The sequence below is a fragment of the Mesocricetus auratus genome, unplaced genomic scaffold, assembly GCF_017639785.1.
Source record: "Mesocricetus auratus isolate SY011 unplaced genomic scaffold, BCM_Maur_2.0 Super-Scaffold_100015, whole genome shotgun sequence".
Taxonomy (NCBI): domain Eukaryota; kingdom Metazoa; phylum Chordata; class Mammalia; order Rodentia; family Cricetidae; genus Mesocricetus; species Mesocricetus auratus.
The window spans coordinates 13,905,175-13,925,847 of NW_024429198.1; the positions used below are offsets into that span (position 1 = coordinate 13,905,175).

Here is a 20,673-nt window from a genome sequence, read left to right on the forward strand (position 1 = left end):
TGCAGGCATAGCTATGCCAGAGAAAAGCAAAGAAGTATTTTTTTTTCTTTAATTGCAAGAAGCAATTGCAGAATCCGCGTTTCTGGGATTGTGTTACGGACGCAGGCGGATAAGATGGGGCTGATTACCTTAGGCTGGAAACAGAGAGTCTTTCTGCCCTGCGGGGGAGGGGACGCCTTTCATGCACAGCCCTCCTCTCGGATGCGCCCTCCCTCGCATTCACTTGCAAATCGCTGTGTGCTGGCTGGAGCCGGCACTTCCAGTCTCTAACCTTCCCGTGGCGAGTGCTGCAGCTCCATCAGCAGAACCTTTCTCTCCGTGTGAGGAAGGGCTTTCCCACCCCCCTTCTTTTTCTCCCTCCCCCTTCCCTTTCCTTAATCAGAATCACTGAATGAAAGCCAATCAGAGAGAGAGAGTTCGCCCCGTTTTCTTCGGTTCCCTGCCGTCCAGAGTTAAAAGTGACGCTGAGAGAAAGCTTGAGTTAGACCGAAGTAGAATCAGCGATAGAAAATAACAGCAGAAAACAAACAAAAAGAGGACAGGGTGACAATCTCTCCAGGGTTATTTTGGCTGGAACCAACTTCCGTTTGCCAGAAGCTGATGAAACCAGGTAGGAAGAATTCACCTCTTGTCTTTTAACTCCTTTAAGGTCTTGTCTTTTCTTCCCTTGCTGGGGGGAGATAAATGCTCCCCCCATAAGGTATATGTGTAATTATTACAAAACCATTACCTTTTAATAAGCAAATAAGCATGCAACTCTTGTTTTGAGTTTCCTGGAACAACTGTTTTGAATGTAGGTGATGCGAAGCTGGGTGAATAATATATTATGTTCAACAGTGTGAGTCTTGGTATTGGAGTTTTTTAATTCATTCATTCTGAGCAATTGTTGAAAAGATGTACGGAGTGTAATTAGTCATGCTCAATCTCGTTTACCTCTGTTTAAAATATCACTTTAGCAGGTAGCACTCTTTGCTGTGAACTCCAAGATCAGATAACATTACTTTGCATTCCATATGAACGGATTCACTCCTCACTTATTCATAGTCATAGTTCATTGTACCTTCTGTAGAAAGAGAAATGACAGACAGAGGACAGATGCCTTGAAGCTGTTAGTGGTCACTAAGCATCTACATAAAGACAGCAGACTAAGCATCTACATAAAGACAGCAGACTGACATTCATCAGAAATAGGGTTGGATACTACTCCTATGTTCACATTTTATATGAGTCAGAAATATGAGGGGGTACAGCAAAAAGGGGGGATTAAATCCATGCAGTCAGCAGTTGCAGCATTTATTGTCTTTGCTGCAATAAAATCCATATTTTATGTGGTGTTAAATTAATGCAGCATGTTGCAAGTCTCAATGAACATCCCCAACAAGTAACTATTATAGCACTGTAAGCATGGGCCAACACAGTGTGCAAGTGTTGTCATGCCACCACGATAAAAACCAACTATCTCTTTACTGTTAAAAGGGGAGAGTCTATAGGTACAGGCAAACATCATTTGAAAACTGACCTATCATCTCTTGCTTTCAAAAAGCAGACCTATTTCCTACAATTGTGGTCCTTCATTCCAGTAAAAGCTTCTATTACCAGAGCTGTGCATGGATTACTTCTGAGCTCTTTGAAGATGCATTATTTTTTTTTCATCTCATTTTTTTTCTTTTGAAAGATCTATTTTAAAAATAATCTGTCCCTGTGATGCTGACAACTGTTATACTTCCATGCGTGTGTTAGGAGACTTTCTCCCTTCACACCATCCCCCTCTCTGCCTTTCTCTAAAACGTAGTTACAAGAGCCTCACTGTGGTGAATAACACTTGGCAAGAGTGTGCTCATTTTTTTTTTTTTTTTTTTTTTAGGTCTGGTATGGTGAGGATTTTTAATTAGTGGAACTTTCATGAAAACATTATGTCATTGACAGAGCTGCATGTTCATTTTTAGTTACAGTGAGGAAAAGGAAAAGACTGTGTCCTAGAGAAATTGGGCAAAAGATGAGTTGCATGGGCAATCTGCACCCCCCCCCCACGGGGTGGTAAATGGGGCACATATGTATTCTCTGCAGAGCGAGAGGAAATGCTGGCTAATTCGGGCAGAGAGTGGTGAACGGATTGAAAAGTGAACAAATGTAAACAGCCTATGTATGTGGCCAAGGGGCATGTCAATTGCAAAAACACCCCAAGGGGAAGAAAATAGAGGATTGTTTCTTTTCCCTTTTACTTTCTTTTTTTTTCTTTTTTGACTATGTTGCTAAAGTCTGACTCACTGTTTGCTTTCCTTAAAGCAGACATCTCTTTGGTTTCAAAAACTGGCTGTTAACAAATTGATTTCAGTGGCCAACACATATGCTTTCTCTGTCCCCAAAGAATGCAGTGACATGCATTTTGATGGGGGAGGGGGGAAGGGAACTGGGAAAACCGAATGGCAAATGTGTGAACCCATCTACCTATACATATGTGAAATTAATGGTTAAATGCTAGGTGCCTGGTTAATGCTCCAGGTGAGGCTCCTTGATTTTTGTAAGAACCCTTATTCATTAAGAAGCACAGCTCTGTGCACACTTGGAAGGCAGTGTGCCTCGTGGTCAGATTTCTTTTATTTTACCCTGCACTGGAAAATCGTTGCTGGAAAAACAACAACAACAACAACAAAAAAGATTTTTCTGCCTAGGAAAATATACAGTCTTGCTACACTACTAAGGAACTTCACGGAATATGAAAAAGGCATGCCTGTGTATCTATATATGTCTATGTATCTTGAGTTCCCTGTTAGAATGGTAATATGGGAAACTTGAAAGGTTAACTGTGAAAGATGTTAGTTCTGACCAGACTGCAACGGGGAATTTTTGACTTTTACTTGCTTTCCCATATAAACAGATAGCGAAGGCAGAGTGTATAGATCTGGCAGATTTCTTGTCATCTTAACCTACTTTGCAGTAAGAGATATAGCACCTCATTCTCCAAGCTATGGGTATGTCATTTTTATACCACATGGCACCACTAGGCGGCAGCACAGGCACAGCTTTGGACAAATGAAGCTGATTCAGCAGCTATTGAAGCACACAATTGTTAAGTATTCTTCAGGGCCTTGCTAAGGCACAGGAAGCAATTAATACAGGCCAAGGATGTAAACCCAACCACCCTCGTTTAGACCTTAGGTTTCAAGAGCATCAGCCATCATGTTTTCTTATTTCTACTCTGTAAGTCGCATACTGCTGATGTCAGATTACAAGTGGCTCCTAAATAGTGGCAAGTACAGATGGAGAAATGGAAATATTATTCTTACCACTTATGGGTAATTTAATTCAGTTATTTAATTTCTGAAGTTCAGTCCTATTTTTGATGACTCTGAAATATTGCGAATCATATTGTCTCTCAAATAAGAGGCATTCTTGCTATGCATTTTACTGTAGTGAAGTAGACTGCAGTTAAAAAAATGAGTCTCAAGAAAGATCACCTGTTATCTGTCCTCACAGATACCACCTGGAGTTACTAGTGCGCTATTCCGAGTACAAAGAAAAACTATTGAATACAAAACTGAAAAAAAGAAAGTTGGCATAGGAAACTCTATATTGATTTACATGACAGTCAAGTCAGTGAGTTCATCTAGAAAATAGCCTGGAATCTATAGACCAAAATATCTTTCTATGTGTGTCTTTGAAGTAGTTGGATCTCATTCACAGAACGTACTTCCAACATTCTGTTGCTTTTAAATTAATAAGCTTAGTTTTGTTTTTGTTTTTTGTTTGTTTGTTTTTTGGTTTTGTTTTCTAGTCAATAAGCAATGCCTGTTTCCCTGATGGGTCACCTTGGAGGTCAGTTCTGACTCAGTGATAGATTTACTCCTTCCTTGACATTTTGCTCTGAGCCTTGAGGCTTTCCAAATCAGTTCTTGTCTTTCCTACCTGGGTGGCCTCCTAAAGCAGAAGAGCATACTGCTTTTTCCAAGCCTTTCTTGCCAACATTCAGTCCAAGGATCCCTCACCCTCACTCAGGGCTGGAAAATCAGGTGTATCACTTTAAAGTAGTCGAATTTCTCTGGCAGTGTAACAGGGCGATATTAGCATCCATCTGTTCAAAGTAATATGGCAGGTCTTGACAGTGGCTTTTTAATACAACTTTTGCTTAATTGTTTATTAGCAATGCAGCTCCTCAGAGAAAGATGGGTTTTTGAGGAATTTTTTTAAAGGAAGATTCTTTATTCTCACTGATTGCTTTGTATTTTTGTTCCGTTTCTTTGTTGCTGAAGTGTGTGATGTACCAGCCTCTCTATTACTGAGGACGTTTTTGTTAAGCTTTAACTATTCTCGAAGTAGATTTTTAAAAAGAGAAAACTGAGCATTCAATATGAGTGAGTAAGATCAAATCACAGCCTACATCATTTCAGAGGCAACATTCCTTAGAAATAATGCCTGCTTGTGGGAGGCTGAAATGCCTTCCTGTAGCAATCTCATGCAGCTAAGAGATTCTTATTCTTAAGGAGTTTGTCGGTAACACTATAAAGCACTTCCCCACATCACGTGATTTCAGTGTTCAGACTTTATTTATTTATTTATTTATTTTAGACAGCAGCCTCTACATGCTACAGCTTTATAAATTAATGTTAAATGACATTTCAGCCTCCGGGACAGGATGCAGCAGTGGGCTGGAAGATGTAATACAACATTGTCCCTCATCAGGGATTCTGGCATGAAATGACATGTCTAAACACTTCAGAGCATTGCTGATCCTTATAAATTTAGCTGAACATTCTCTCCCCTCTCTGTTTCTTCCCTCTCTCCCTTCGCACTGCTCTGCTCTCCCCTCCTTTTCCGGCCCTCTTCTCTCACATCTGACAATCACAAATGTCCCTTTGCCTTTACTATTCTACCCACTAATGTTTCTACAGCTCTCGTGAGTTTTAGGCCAGTATTGTCATATCTACTACACATGTGTTGGATTCTCGGCCTCATCACGGGCACGGTAAAATACATGACACTGTGACTCAGAGCATGTCCTAGAAACCCGAAAGCAATCCTCTTGACACAGAGGCATCTGAGGAGTTGAAACTTGCACTAACAGTTTGGTGAGAACTGAGCTTTCATGACGAGAATGACTTCTGCAAATAATCAGGATGGAGACTGCACAGTCATGAATTATGAGTCCCAGCCCATCAGTTATTGATTATGAGGTGGTGTTGATTTAGTGTCAGAAGAGACTATTGAAGTGGCTTGACAGAACTCTGATTTTAAGAATAAATCAAACACAAATTGCATGTTTCCAGAATGCAGTCCTCCATGAAACATGTTGATTCTTCTCTGCTGGGAGAAACAAGTACACCAATTGCTAACCCAAGGAATGAAACCGATGGGTGGGTAGGCATATCCGTCCCCATATTGATAGATGAAGAACAACCGTTGCTCCTCAGGAAACGTGTTTAAGAAAGTGGAGCAACAACCAGGTTAAACAGACTGTGTGACAAACTGAAATAATGAACGAGTAAATATTTTAACTTGTGCTATTCTTGTAACTCTCTAAAGTGTTATCCCAGTAGGTATAAATACAAGAAGTATTTTCTTGAGCTGCCTGAATAGATCAAAGGCAATCAGCATATCTACCTTGGCCATGCAATGTCTTAGCATATTTTTGTGGGTAATCCTTATAGAAGCTCTGTAAAAGCTTTCATTAATCAACTAATTAATTCCTGGTTTCTTGACACTATCTCATGTTGCTAATCTCCCAGTCTCTGGGGCTACAGGAATGAGTTACCACACAGAGCTGTAGCATAAGTGGGAAAGATGGCTCAATGTTTAGGAGCACTGCATGTTCTTCTAGAGGACACAGGCTCACAGCCATTAATAATTCTAATCCAGGAGTTCCAGGAGATTAAATACCTTCTACAATCCTCAGCAAGTATCAGCTGCTCAATGGTACATAGACACACATGTATGCCAAATATACATACACACATAATAAAAATAAAGATGGAAATATTTAAAAAATATTCAAACGGACTTTTTTCCTGTTGTGCCTTAATCAATAAAATTGAGGGAAACAAGCTTTCACTTTTAACAGTATGGGTTATGGGTTATTATGGTTAATACTTTTTTTCAAAGTAATAAATGTTTCTAAAATTCTTAACTGTAAAATTCAAGATAATCTTTAACAATCCCACCCATTGGAAAATGTGAAAAATTTGAACTCTGCCAAATTTTAAGTAATTTGTATTTCCACGTATTTTTGTATTGCATATCTATCAGTTACATTTGTCAGTTATTTTACTGAGGTATTTTCTTCAACAAATGAAAACATTACATTTCCCTGTGTTTAGCTCAACTGGTTTAAACTGATTCTTAATGAAATTAAAGCATGAACTTGAAATATTTTAGTATTTATCTGCTTTGCCATGACATAAAATAAAGATCTGCAAGGTGACTTTAGAATATTCTCATCAATTAAAAATTCCAGGACATACCACACTTAACCATTACTATAGTCAAATATAACCCCCTCTTATTTTCCACTAATTTCTAAAATGTAAGTTGGAGACTATACATGTCCTGTAGTATTGGACCATACCAAGACACCACCGCCATGTAGATCTGATTTATTCAGCTTCAAGTCTTCTAAAAGTAAAGGAGACATTCCCATCAGAACTTAATGGAAATGATTACTATTTCATTTTAGATAGGGAGCCAGTGCTGACCTGCATCTCAGTGTGTAGCTGACAATGACCTGCCTATTTCTACCAGAAGGATTTTCTTTTATTATATATTTATTTAGTTTCTGGCCACTTGTGCACCCATGTGTGCATATGACAGTGTATGTATGTGGCATGAATGGCATGCACATACATACGTGGAGGTCAGGGGATAACTTGCAACAGTCAGTTCTCCATGTAGCTCCTGCATCCTGGGAGCCTGAACAAAGGCTCTCTTTCCCAAAAGCCCCTTTCCTCCCTCAGTACATTTCTGTACCACAATTTGAAAGATTTATTTCTTTGGAAAAATGATTTTGTTTGCTAATTCTTTTAGAAGTTTATGCAATGTATTGAAAAAAACAGAAATAGAGTTTAATCAATTTCTCCAGTCCCCTTTCTTCCTCCAGCCCTTCTCAGTTATCCTCTCTGGAGCCCTTCTGATGCCATCTTTTCTCAACTTGACAGCATCTGTTTCCTCTGATAATTATTCTTGCATATGTATATATTCCTGTTGCTTGCATGCATATGGTTTCCAAGCTGACTACTCAGCATTGGGCAAGCAGTAGCAGGGCTCATGTGCAGGAGACACCAATTCTTCTCCCAGTAGTGATTACTTGTAGTTCCCTGTCTACTGGTGGGACCTATTACCGTTTCCTCATCGCACACTAGTGTGTCCATTGAGATTGTCGGAGTTCTTGTCTTATTTATGTAGTGCTTTCTGTTTCCCAGCTAACTCCAACTTTTCCGACCCCTCTTGTCAGTATTCCTTGAGCCTTCTGTAGATGCAGAGGCTTTGATGTAAGTGTATCCTTTGGGGCCAGGTTCCCATATTCTGTTAGTATATGTATTGTATCCAATTGTGGTGTTTCATTGTGTGATGGTTCATATTTGCTCTAAAGACATTTTTTTATAATTGTGAGAGTGACACTTTCTCAAGAAAGATGACTCAAAATGACATACAATATATTTTGAACGTATTCAATCCTAACCAAAAATTTCCCCACATTCACTATTTACCCATCCTTTCTCATGCAATTTCCTGTCTTTTTTTTCAACCCTTAGTTTCCAATTGATGATGCTCAAACACTCAGTTTTGGAGCCATTTGCTAGAGAGTGGTGGATCTACCAGCCAGAGAAGGGGGGTGCACTCTTAAAGAAAACTGGCCCTTTTTTCCCCCAAGCAACTATCAGCTGCAAATAGGTCTTCAGCTTTGGTGGAACTGGGTAATCAACTAACTACCATGATTTCATACAGTCTGAGCTCGTGCAGATTTTGTTCATGCTGCCCAGTCCTTGTGAATTCATATGTGTTGTATCCAGGAAATACTGTTTTGTGGGATAGAATGCTTATTTCTTTACTTCACCTTTTTTGTTATGATTTTAAGGAAAAACTTGCACATTGAACGTTAAGTTCTAGCTTTCTCCCCTGTTTTTCTTTGTCTGCCTTCCTTCCTACCCTCATTCTCTCCTTCCCTCCCTCCCCCCTCCCTTCCTAGCTTCTTCGCATTCTTTCTTTCTTTGGTGTTATTGAAGGTTTGATGTAGGGCAGGTCACAATATGTAGCTGCCCATTTTCTGGAAATCACTCTGTAGAAAACTCTGGCTTTGACTTGTGTATAGTCTCTGTACTCTTCTGTCACACTGAATGTTGAGTTTATAGGCACACATCTGCATGCCTACATTTTCCTTTATCTTTTGTATGAGGAATGTTGAGTTTCTCTAAACGTCTTACACTAAATACATGATTTTCACCTTTTGGTGAATAGTCATTTTTTGGTGCATAGTCATATAAAAAAATAACCAAAAAAAAAAAAAAAAAAAAGAAAATCCCCTACCTCAGAAGAAATGTTTCTCTTTTAGCCACAGTGCTCTGTAAAACATGTTTTGATTGTTAACTATAAATAAATAGTTCTATGTAATACTTAATCATTTGTAAAGTTTAACCAATTTGGTAATAGTCTCAAAAGCTTGGGAACAGCACTCATACATGTATCTACATATAAACATAATATTGGGAGCACATACATATACCCATGTATCATTAATCACTTGGGTCCACATATATGTATAGATTATTTAATATATATACATTATGTCTTTAAAATTATATCTAATATTTTTCTTAGAGTTATCTACTTCATGGGGTTGAAATCTGAAATCCAGTCTGCAGGAGGTGTGAAGATGTATGAATGGGAGCTATGATGAGTTAAAACAGACAAGACTTTTAATTTTAGAGGTAGAGGATTAGATCTAGCCTGTCTGTAGTAGGTCAAGGAAGAACAAGGTATGCAAGAGAAAACCTTCCCACATGAAATAAATTACAACTTTACATATAAATTACTGTCCCATGGTAATCCTTTATGAATGCTTTCTATTTTTAATAGGGCCAAGTGGCATAATATTATAGTACCAGTTTAACTGCCTTTTGATTTTGTGGCTCTTGTGGATTGTACGTGTTTTATACTCTTTTGTTTTTTTGTTTTTAATTTTTTTCTCTTATAAATTTAAGTGCTTTCTTAGAGTATGTGTAATGGCTGTTCAGTATTTCCTTGCATCCTTGAGTCACACTTCATGCCTTTGGGGGAAATATGATAAACCACCACTGTTGTGACATAGCTGAGATACAGTCTCTTTAAAAGCATGTGAACTATTAACAATTATATGGTTTAAAAAACAACTGTCAGTAGTGTTCTTTGAAATTTTCCATTTTTATGAGCATTTGTAAAATTAGCATGAAATCAAGCAGCAGTCACCTGATCGTTCATTTAAGATAGTTGTGCTGTTAGTGGTCAGTGCCTCTCACCCAAAGAAATACCTCTCTACATATCTTGTGCTTGACAGAACCTAACTTATGGTCCTTCAGTCTCAACCCCCTTTAATGCTGAGATTACAGGCATGTATCATCAAAGCCAACTAGTCCCTCATTTTGATTGCTAATTACATACAAACTAAAGAAACCAGTTAACTATTAATTTCATTCACTCATTCATGCTCAAGTTCAAGGATTCTTTAGCATCCTAATAAATGTCAGCTCTATTTAAATACTAGGATAAATATCAGGAAGTGAGAGGACAGGTTTTGGGGTTGAGAGTGGACATATGCTACATCGACATGTAGATGGAACCTTTTCTCTGTCTCACCTAGTCCCACTGGACTGGTTTCTCTCTCATCCTTCAGTACCTACAGCCACTTATTTAATAACAACTCTGAGGCTTAATATTAATTATAAACTGTTTGACTGTTGGCTCTGGCTTCCTATTGACTCTCTCTTAATTATTAACCCATTCCTATTAACCTGTTTATCTCCACGTGGTTTTGGCTTACTGGTGATGCCCAGATCTCTTGCCTCCTCGGTGGCTGCATGGTATCTACTTGACTCCACCTACTACCTTTCTCTGTTCCTGTTTGGATTTCCCATCTGGCTAAATCCTGCCTGTCTATTGGCTGAAACAGCTTTATTCATCAACCAATAAGAGAAACATGTATTCACAGCATACAGAAGGACATCCCCCATCATTGACAGAGGGGTGTGTGAAATTTCTTATCATATGGCTCATGATCCTAATCTGGTTATGAAAACAGGTAAACCATAGGTACTTTTAAACTGCATAAAATTTGACTGTAACTTTACCCCTATTAAATCTTATTATTTTCTTGAACACTGAATCACATGTTTTAAGGAAAATTCAGGGTGAATTATCATTTTGCTTCAAGCTGCATTCCTGTTTAGCCTCCGTTTGTTCTGATGGAGCCTGTGGTCTCAGGAGTGGACCATGAATTTGTGCTTCTGCAGTACCAGAGCCTCAGTGAGTGATCTATACTGCACTTAGATTTGCAGCAGCTAATTTCCACCTTGCGGATGCAGGACACTCCATGGAATAAAATGAAGCTACAATGCTGAGACTAATGGCCCACACCAGAGAAGTGTGCAGAAAATGGATGTACATGAGGATGAACTATACTCCAAAGTGCCATCACTAGAAATTGTTAATAGCAGTTCACATACCCTCAAATACTGAAAAGTTGCATGCTTTGCCACTTTGAAAGAGGTCTCCCTTGCAAAGACTGTAGAGGGTGTTCTTAATAAGGAGACAAAACAGCGAGAAAGCTGAAGATCAGAAACATTGAGATTCTCTTTGTTAGAAAATGTAATGACCTTAACCTGAGTATTCTTGCACTGACCTTTAATGGAAAAAGCATGGAGCATGGCACCAGTCTGTCTGAATTAAAATCAGAACCTACCACTTATCATACACTTAATATTTAATATCATTGGAAGCTTTTCTCATAACTTAAATGGGGTTAATAGGTATACTTTTGTAATATGACAATTTTCATGATTAATAGAAGCAATTACCATAAGCCTAAAATGGTCCAAACATTAGCTAACACATAGTCCATGTTCTAGTATTGACTTTAATCATTATTATTAAATAACATTGTTCTTGGTACATTTACTTGATGTAAGTTCATGTAACCTATGTTTTCTTCATTAGTACTTAGGGTATTTTATTCTTACCTTAGCAGATCATGTATTTTAATTTTTAAATTTAAAATTAAAAATATTTTAAGTTATATTATGTAATATTAATTTTGTAATTAAGCTAAATTAAGAGAGTCTTGCTATTTTTGTTTTTGTAATGGCATTTTATCAACAACACCATTCTTCATTCTAACTGTTTTTTGTAAAATGGGAGCTTGAAACACAAAATTTCCAGGGATATAGTTCATTTGCCTATATTAACTGGCACAAGCTCATTGAATCTATTACTATAACCGGAGAGAGCTCTATACTTAAGAATTAGGAACTTATCCATTTCCCAATGATTGGGAAATGTCAGAACTTAAAGAGTTGAATGAAAGCTGGCAACTTAAATTGCATTCACCGATGGCCATTCAAGAACCAGGGGATAATGGATGTGGATGTTGAAAAGGATGTGAAGAGCCAGAAACAGGGAAAGAGGAGGGAGGAAGCATCAGAAAGAAGGCCGTGAACAACTGTGAGGTCCATAAGTCACATAATTCAATCAGGTTCATCAGGAGCCAGTTCTGTTCTGCAATAATGATGCTTTCCACAGATTTTCCTTTTGTAGGTCAGCATAAGGAGAACTAGAAACAGTGATGAGCAGAGGCAGTGACTTCAAGGAATAATTCCACTAAAGTTTTGATGCCTATAACTCTCAAGAATAATTTTGCAGTATTACAAGCAGAAAGGTCAGCCGGCTACTGATTTCCCAGATTACATTTATGAAATTGGCTAATGAAGAAATATAACATGCTACAAAATGTGAAAAGTTGAACAGGTTTTATTTGGATAATCCATTCATTTCCCTTTTCACATTCAAGTTGATGTGAACATCAGCTCAACAAACCACGGTTTCTAGTTTTTTATTCCCCCTTTTAAGGATAACTTAAAATGCATCAATGGATTTACTTTTGAAATTTAGTTTTCAAGATCAGTTCCTGTCTTGAAATTCAACTTAAATCTTAAGGAAAGTTATTCTATTTATTTTATAAACTCACCCTTGGATTGACTGTAGTGCCTCACACCTGTAAACTCAGTGCAACTGAAGCAGGATTTTGTCAACTCCAGCCAGGACGAGACAATAAAGTTCTGACCAGCTTAGGCTACCTAGTAGCCTAAGTACTAAAAACCAAGCCAAACAAAACAAACAAATAAACAAAATGAAACAAACAAACAACAACAACAACAACAAAAACACCACCTGGCAAACCAAGTTCTACAAAAGTCGTTGAATTAAAACAGATTCTTTCCTTTGCCAGTCTGAAAAAACAAGTAAAGCAATAACAAACATTACCAGCTTAAATGACAGACATAATTTAAAGAACACAGTAAAGTTGGTTTTCAGTTTTTATCCTGGTTCTATATTTACAGGCGGTATCAAGTCCTGTATAATGTGTTCAATCAAGGGCAATCTGTTTTATCCTTGTTAATCCTGTGTCTATTCTGAAGCATTTCCTCCTACAACTTCACTTTCATGTTTGGATAACTGATCCTGCTTTATAGCCGACTGATTAAGAAGGCTAATTCAAAATACCATATACATATTAATGCTAGTGTACTTGACTACCTAAGTACACTTGATTAATGGGCCTCCCAAAGCTAGAGAATTAGACATGCTCTATCATTAGTTCCAGAATCCTTTACTCTTACCATCGATAAAGTTCATTAGCTTTCATATATTTTCCTTTCATTTAATTGAAGAAAATGGTGAAATATTAGTGGAGAAACTAATTTTAAACCTTTAAGAAAACAAATGTCATTGAATTGTTAGTCAAGTAGACACTGAAAGAATGCTTTGCAAAATTCTTCACACTTTGTAAAGATTTTCAAGAATTTGATGGTTTTTTTTGATGTTTTCAGTTTAAAAACACATGAATTAGATATGAAAATGATGACAGAATTGAGATAAGTTCACATTTGAAGTATTGACCCATTTATAGGTAAATTGTGGCTAATATTTTTGGCAAATTTCCTTTTGTATCCAGTGACACATAGTGGTGTTTGGGGCCACCTAGTGGCCATATTGTGCTAATCAGAGAACTTTTCTAGGTTTAAGGTCCTTTTCCCAGTTAAGATTCTTCTTCAAAGTTCTGAAATTCATGTTAATGACTCTAGATAGGGATTAGTTATGGACCACCCATGGTTATAACATTTTTTTGACCCAGTCAGTTTTTTAAATTAAATGGTAGCTTAATTTCGCAGCTGTAACTAAGCTACAAAATATTCCTTAAATATATTTTTTAAAAAAGTTTAAGGCAAACATTCATCTAGCCTGTAAAACATCACACCAGAAAAATTACTGTTTATTGTGTGGACTGGAGGTGGTTTTCACTAGGTTTCATACAGGGCATTCTGTGTGGTTCATCTTTTCATCAAATCTGTAACAAGTCCTGGTCAATTAGAATAATGCACATGCACATTAAGTATCAGCTTTCCTGCAGTTCTGTTTTCTTCGGCTGTAACTCCAGTTAGGTCTCTTCTAATTTTGATATGTGAAAGAGCTTCCTAAAAATACTACAGCTGCATCCTAAGAACTGGATATCTGTGCTGACTAACAATTGAAACTTGGACTATTGTTTCTATGAACTCATTTTTTCTTTTTAATCTGAATATATATATGGAATCTCATCAAATTCAATCTTTGTTCATATCCCATAGCAAGAGATGAGGATCAAAAATCCCTATTTTTCCATTTGTTCACGGTTGGACCTACAACTAGAATTTTATCACACTCATTAGACATTCACCTGATGTTCTAATAATTAGTTACCTTCACTGTCATAAAACCTCCATTTCAAGACAGGACACTGAATAACTTAGTCAGACTTACAGGGTACAAGGAAGGGAACCATCAGGAGTGGTCCCTCCGCAGCATGAGGAGAATTTGTCTTCATTAAGAGAACAGAGCTCCATAGGAACCAAAGAGTTATCTAAGTCTCAGGACAGCTTACGAACATTATCCCACTGGAATGTGTTAAAGCCATCATTTTTCATTGCTGTCAGAAAGTCATTTTCTCTTCCTGCTTGAGCCTTCCAGACAGCCTTGTGACATAAACAAGTGGCCAGAACGTATGATTTCTCATGCTCAGACCAAATGACAGACTGCAAACACTGATTACTTTATTCCCATTAAACCACGCATTTTCCATCAACAAAACTGCTTCTATTTTAAAGATATTACTATTGATTTGTTTTTGTTAAAGGTCTGCTATTTTTTTTCTATGTAATGGTTCAAACGTGGTATTATTTCAAATGAGTATATATTTACTTAAACACCCAAACTAAAATGGAGACAAAATCCTGTATTTAGATTTTAGAAATGTTCAAATTCAAGTGCAAAATTTGACGATGTCATGGTCTCATTTAATGTTACTGATTAAGGTGATATAGTGTTGTTGTAATTTTAAGTAAATAGACAATTTATAATCCCAAACACAGAAAGTCAACATCTCCATGAGTGAGAATAACAACAACAAGAAAACATAGACCAAAGAATTACCAACCTACAAACAAGCAAAGTATGAAGTAGAAATTTGTTTCAATCTTTTCCCCTTAAAATATAATGTAAGTGTGCTAGTTAAAGATAATTATCCCCGAGAATAAAAAATTTTCCCATTTAGCTTTCACTGAGAGCACCTGCCATCTTTTAGAGACCTGTAGCTACAAATGAGTAGACTCTTAACTCCTTTCTCTCCCAAAGATAACCATTTGCCATAGCATCTTAGTTCCATCACTGTTAGCAGGAGTGGTACATTCTCTTTGATTCCAAGTCCATATACAAATGGAGTTCATGACTGTGCCAGCCTAAGTGACTCAGGGAGGGCCTCATCCTTCATGGACGGGGAGAAATAAACCCTCAACACTAGTTCCATATCTCCTGCCCACTGCATCTCAAACGACTCCTCTGATCACTTTACACCTGCTGTAGGCACATATGCACTTAGACCTATACCAATCCCATTAAGCAAAAGCTTGGAAACTTTGGCAAAGGTGTTCAGATCAGGCAGACCCCAGTTTTATCCACTATAACATGGGAAAGTCACAAGGCCATATCCTAACATTGCTGCAGGGATTGCATATCACCCTAGTGAGAGTCTCTTGAAGAGGTTTTATGATTGTAGGTGTCTACTGTATATTACTGTTATTACTGTTGCTTGCCTGGGGAAATTTAAATGCCTTCTTTATTTTGAGTCACTATGGATGCTTTAGACCTCTTGTAGTTAACTTGCCTCAGAATATAAGCAGATATGTTAGTTATCAGTTCTTAGAAAACAGGTCTTTCTTTATCATTTTAACTATTTTAACCTCTTTCCTTTTCTTACTTTGGTCACTTTATCTGAAGGCCCTACTCGTTGTGATTTATGTGTCAATCAAGTAGGTTTCTAACATTATTTCTTCCTTAAAATGTTCTTTGAGACCTCCAAGTAAGCTTGTAGCTAGCCTTGCAGCTTCCAAAGAGTCTTACCTGGTTATTTATAACTCCTTCATGGTGTGAGGTACCACTAGCCTTGACTCACTTGTGTGTACGTATACACGACAGTGTGTGTGTGTGTAGAGCTTAGTCATTTACAATGTTCTCTCCGTGCCTGGGGCATTCTTGTTTGCTTCTACAATTCAAACACTTAGCTAATTCTCTCCACATATTAACAAAGGTGTGATACGAAAATACATGCATCACATGGCAAAAAGGTATTTTATGGTTTCCATCTCATGGTTAATACACATTGAATGTTTAAAGGTCTCATAGAAGACCCAAAGACATATTTTTTCTTATCATTTCAATTTTAACATAAATCTTTTTTTAATTAGAGAAAATCTAAAGTACATTTTCTCAACCTCCTGACTTGGCTGTTCTAAAAAGTTTGTTCAGCTGACTTCATCCTATACTACAAAATTATAACATTTGGATTATGACATGGCTACTATATTTTAAAATTCTTGCCTGGTGATTTAGTGGTGACCATCAGAGCAACAATAATAACTAGAGAAGAATAAGAGGCTTGTACATGTAAGTTCACAGATTCTAAAATAATTTAACATGGAGTTTCTGCAATGATCATTATTTATTATTTAATTAAATTAAAGTCATTGATAGGGATATTACCCATTTTTTGATAATTTGAGTTCAGTTATATTGAGTCTTTGTAGCCTTGTACTGTGCTAAGCACATATTCTATATGGAGCTTTGCTTTATACAATGAACAGAATGAAAAAGTTAAGAGATATGCCTTTGAGAATGTGTTCCTGGCATATGGCTAAAGCAACGAGAATGAGCCAGCTATAACTTGTTTGGGTCAGAGGTATGATCCTAGGAGCTCAAACATGTCAGGTCTCCTCTCATGTCCCTAAGTATGTGAGTCGAAGTAGTGGAGAAAAGTCAGAAAGGGATTTGAAATAATAGCTAATTTGGAAAGACAAAACACATTAAATATCTTTCCTTATCTTCCAGATATAACACAGACCTTAAGTTTGATTCCAGGAAAAATTGGGGCTGGTGGCAAGATATATAGAAAACTAAGCATTGTGGTAAAAATTAGGTATGGCTGATATCTCAGTAAATTTGTTTGAAGAAGTCCCTTTTGCTTGAGTAGACAAACTCGTTTCTGTGAGTTGATGGTTCCTGTTTAGGCTTGATCTCACTGTAGGGGGATCTGTTGGCAAATCTTTGCTGATCCTGGAATCCAAGGTGACTGCAATTTTATGGCAATGAATGGAGTTCTCAGGCATCTTTTCGGAGCCTCTGGAAAATTCAGCTACTCATATTTTTGTGCCTTTAGCTTTAAAGTAGACAAGTTAGGCATCATGCCTTCAGATTAACAGTCTATGCCAACTTACAGACTTGAGCAGGATTCTGAATCAGTTTCAAGAAAAATGAGTCACAAAAGGAAGAGAAGTATGCTGGCTTTTTATTACTGTTTTTCTTACTGACACCAAGCAAGAGATTGGTACTTTTTAGCAAAAGCCATTTCTAAGAACTTGCTACACGCTATGAACTGGAACCAGGATGATTTAAAACAAACCTACCAACCAACCAACCAGCCAACCAACAACAACAAAAGCCAACAGCTGATGTAATAGAGGAGGAAGTACTTTTAATTGCCTTTGGGTAGAAGATGGACAGAGAGTTTGCATCAAGAGTTTGTATTGTGTCAGCAAAGGAGAAATAACAAGGAGATATGGTTCTTTTCAAGGAAAGCCTGGTGGATTCACATTTGGGCATCATCAGTTGGAAACTGTGGGTTGAAAAAAAAGACAAGAAATTGCGTGTGGAAGGATGGGAAAGGAATGAATGTGGGGAAATGTTTCAATGCTTGGTCAATGAGCCAGATGTTTTGTGTTTAATATCCTGGTCACCCCATAAAGCATCAGACTCACTAAAGAGGTGATTCCCCACAAGAACAGCTTGTTGACCCAGTTAGTTCACGGGGTGCCCTCTAGGACTGTGTGTGAAGGGCTAATTACAGATCCCAGTCCTCCCAAAACAGCCTAGTAACTGACATGCATCCCTCCTGTGCATGAGAACTTGTGGAAGTTGCATATCAGAAGCTCCATCTCTAACTTGCAGGTCACTCCTGATAGAGCCTTGTCTACCCAGAACTGATTATTTCTTCTATAGTTTTGTTGTGGGGCCTTGTTGTAATGTAAAAAGAAAGACTCCATTGGACAGAGGTCACATGGAGATGTTTTTATTAAGGGAATTGGAAAATGAGGGGAGGGGAGAGGAGGGAAGGGGAAAGACTGGCCTCTGGAGATAGGAGCAGCAAAAGAGAAAAGAGAGGATGAGGGTGGAGACAGAGAGACATGTAGAGAAGAGGGGAGAGAGACAGAGACAGAGACAGAGAGACACAGAGACAGACAGAGACAGAGACAGAGAGGGGGAGAAGAGAAATGGGAAGTAGGCAGTGCCCTTTTAAAAGGGAAAGTATTGAATGTGCACAGGTGGTGTTCTCAGTGACTGCAGCTGAGGGTGTATCCTGTCAGAACTCCAAGGACAAGCTGGTACAGATACCTAAATACTAATACTTGTGAGACTCATAACTTATCTTTTCCTTCTTTTTGGGGATTTTAATATAACTCCAACATTTCTTCCTTTCCTTTTCTCCCTTCAGACCCTCTCTCATACCCCTTCTTGCTCTCTTTCTCATTGATGGCTTCTATTTTTCATTAATTTTTGATATACACATACGTGTGTGTGTGTTTGTGTATGTGTGTGTGTGTGTGTGTACATGTGTATTCCTACATACAGACAGCTTACTGTACATTGTTATTTACACATAAGTTTCCAGGTCTTACCACTTGGTACTGGCCAATGAATGTACTCTCTGCTGAGGAAGATTGAGTCTTGTAAACTTTCTTAGTATCACATGTTTTATGAGTCTCCATCTTTCAGGGAGAGAATGTCTTCCTTCAGAGGAAACAGCTATACAACCGACAAGATTAACCAAGCTCAAAAATATGGTATTATTTAAAAGTCCTTCAGGTAAAAATATGTTAAATAAAGTTGGCCCTAGAAACCCATAATTATGATCCCAGTACTCTGGAGGCTGAAGCTCAAGAGGGCCTGCAATCCAGGTGTTGAGACCAATTTAGGCAATATAATGAAACTCCTATATCAAAATAAAACAAATGAGCCCTACCTGCGCACCCCTCCCCAAAATTTAACAGCAACAGCAGCAAGAAAAAAACTCAATGTGAAGAATATGGTAATAAAAATTACATTTGGCACTTTAAATGCATAAGCCAGCAATTTTAAAAATATTTGTCATTCAGCTAAAAGCTAATATTTCTTTGAAGTCAGCCAAATTGAGTGACAAGAATGTTATACCAATGATGTGTGTGTGTGTGTGTGTGTGTGTGTGTGTGTGTGTGTGTGTGTGTGTGTGTGTGTTCCCATTTTCTACCCCAGCAGTCTTTCCTTGTGGAGCCTTCATTACATATGCACTCTGATTTACCACTTGATTCTTTTAGATTTTTTCTTTGGGATTCAATTCCTCGACATTTGCAGCCTGTCTAGCACCTTCCTCTACTGATAGAGGTGATAGAGGCAGGCTCTCCTTCAGTTTAGGCTTTTTGATATTGCTCTGGCTTTCCAGGTCTATAAGATACAGAAGGTCATGCTGCCGAGCTACTGTGATAAGCATTCCATACTGTGTTTTTCTCAATCCTACTTCACTTCAGAGACATGTGTGATCACAGAATGACATTTATTTCAGCCTCTGGTATTCTTTATTATATGTTCCTGTAGTCACAGTTAGTTACAGTCACTAGCAACAAGTGAATTAGCTCTTAAGCATACATCTTCCTTTCCTTTTTTATTACCACTACACTATAATAGTAGCCAAAAACTAAAGTCTTTATGAGGTGAAAACATAGACACTATCAAATATGATTAGTAGCATTTGTATTTTGTACTTTCATACATGCATGTTTTGTATTTTGATCCTTTTAGTCCCCATTCCCTGTGGGGACACCAGACCTTGAGCAGAGACCCACTTCCCCTTCGGCCTGGGAGTAGGCAGTTGTAAGACAATGTTTACTAAAAACATGTTTACTAAAAACAATACAATGCCTGGGGCAATAAGTTCCTGAAAAGGGCATGACCCCGGGAACTGCCCTGTCCTCGACCTTTTCCAAAGACTAACCGCACCTTCAGACCCACCCACATCCACCTCTGGTGTCAGGGTATATAATAACCAGCCAGAGTAGGAATAAAAGAGAGCCTTTCTGAGGAGCCTTTGGGTCTATGTGTTGTCAATCCGCGACACCCTCCACACGTTCTCGGACACAGGCTGCACACCAGGCATGGCAATTCCCCCCAACCCTAATCAGCTACCCCCACTATAAATCTGTACCAATTATTACTTTTTTTGGTGTCCTGTGGAGTTTAATCATGGCCATCTGCATGACCCTGCATTTAGAACTAACTATTAGAGCCTGATAGTCTCTGGGGTAGGTATACAATTGGATACCATGATGGCCCTGTCCCAGAATCTGTCAGTTGGAAATAGATAAGTTGTATGTGACAAGGGTTCTCTCCTCCCTCCCTAGCGGATTGTTAGGAGAGTCTGGCTTCCATGGACCCAGTGCAAGTGTGCACAGCTGCTTGAGTTCATGGTTGTGCTTCTGTCTCCTGATTCAAATATAGTATTTCAGATCTCTTCTTCCCCATCTGCAAGTCATATTCTTTATTCCTCCCTCCTCTTTCCCAGTGTCCCCTAAGTCTAAAGTATTAGTATAGTAAATATCAACTTTTCAAGTTTATCTTTACAAATGAGATCATATACATACATACACAATCTATTTATCTATTTCTATTTAATTACACATATAAGAGGAATATGTCCTACAAAATATACATTGATTATAATTATTGTTATGATTTCATTTGTATAGATAATATATCAATATTAGTGGGTTTTTTACATAAAAGGTGTCATCAAGTGATGCGATAATGATAGTGTAATAATGA

General features: G+C 37.9%; 1 protein-coding gene across 1 annotated transcript in view; it reads left to right on the forward strand.

Annotated features, from left to right (window-relative positions):
- Nucleotides 1-283: 283 nt before the first annotated feature.
- LOC101833887 (cadherin-10) overlaps nt 284-20,673 on the forward strand; it is a 187,432-nt gene continuing 167,042 nt past the window's right edge. The window contains exon 1 of the mRNA XM_040757652.1: nt 284-610. The gene's annotated coding sequence lies outside the window, so the exon portion shown is untranslated. The remainder of the gene's footprint in view (nt 611-20,673) is intronic.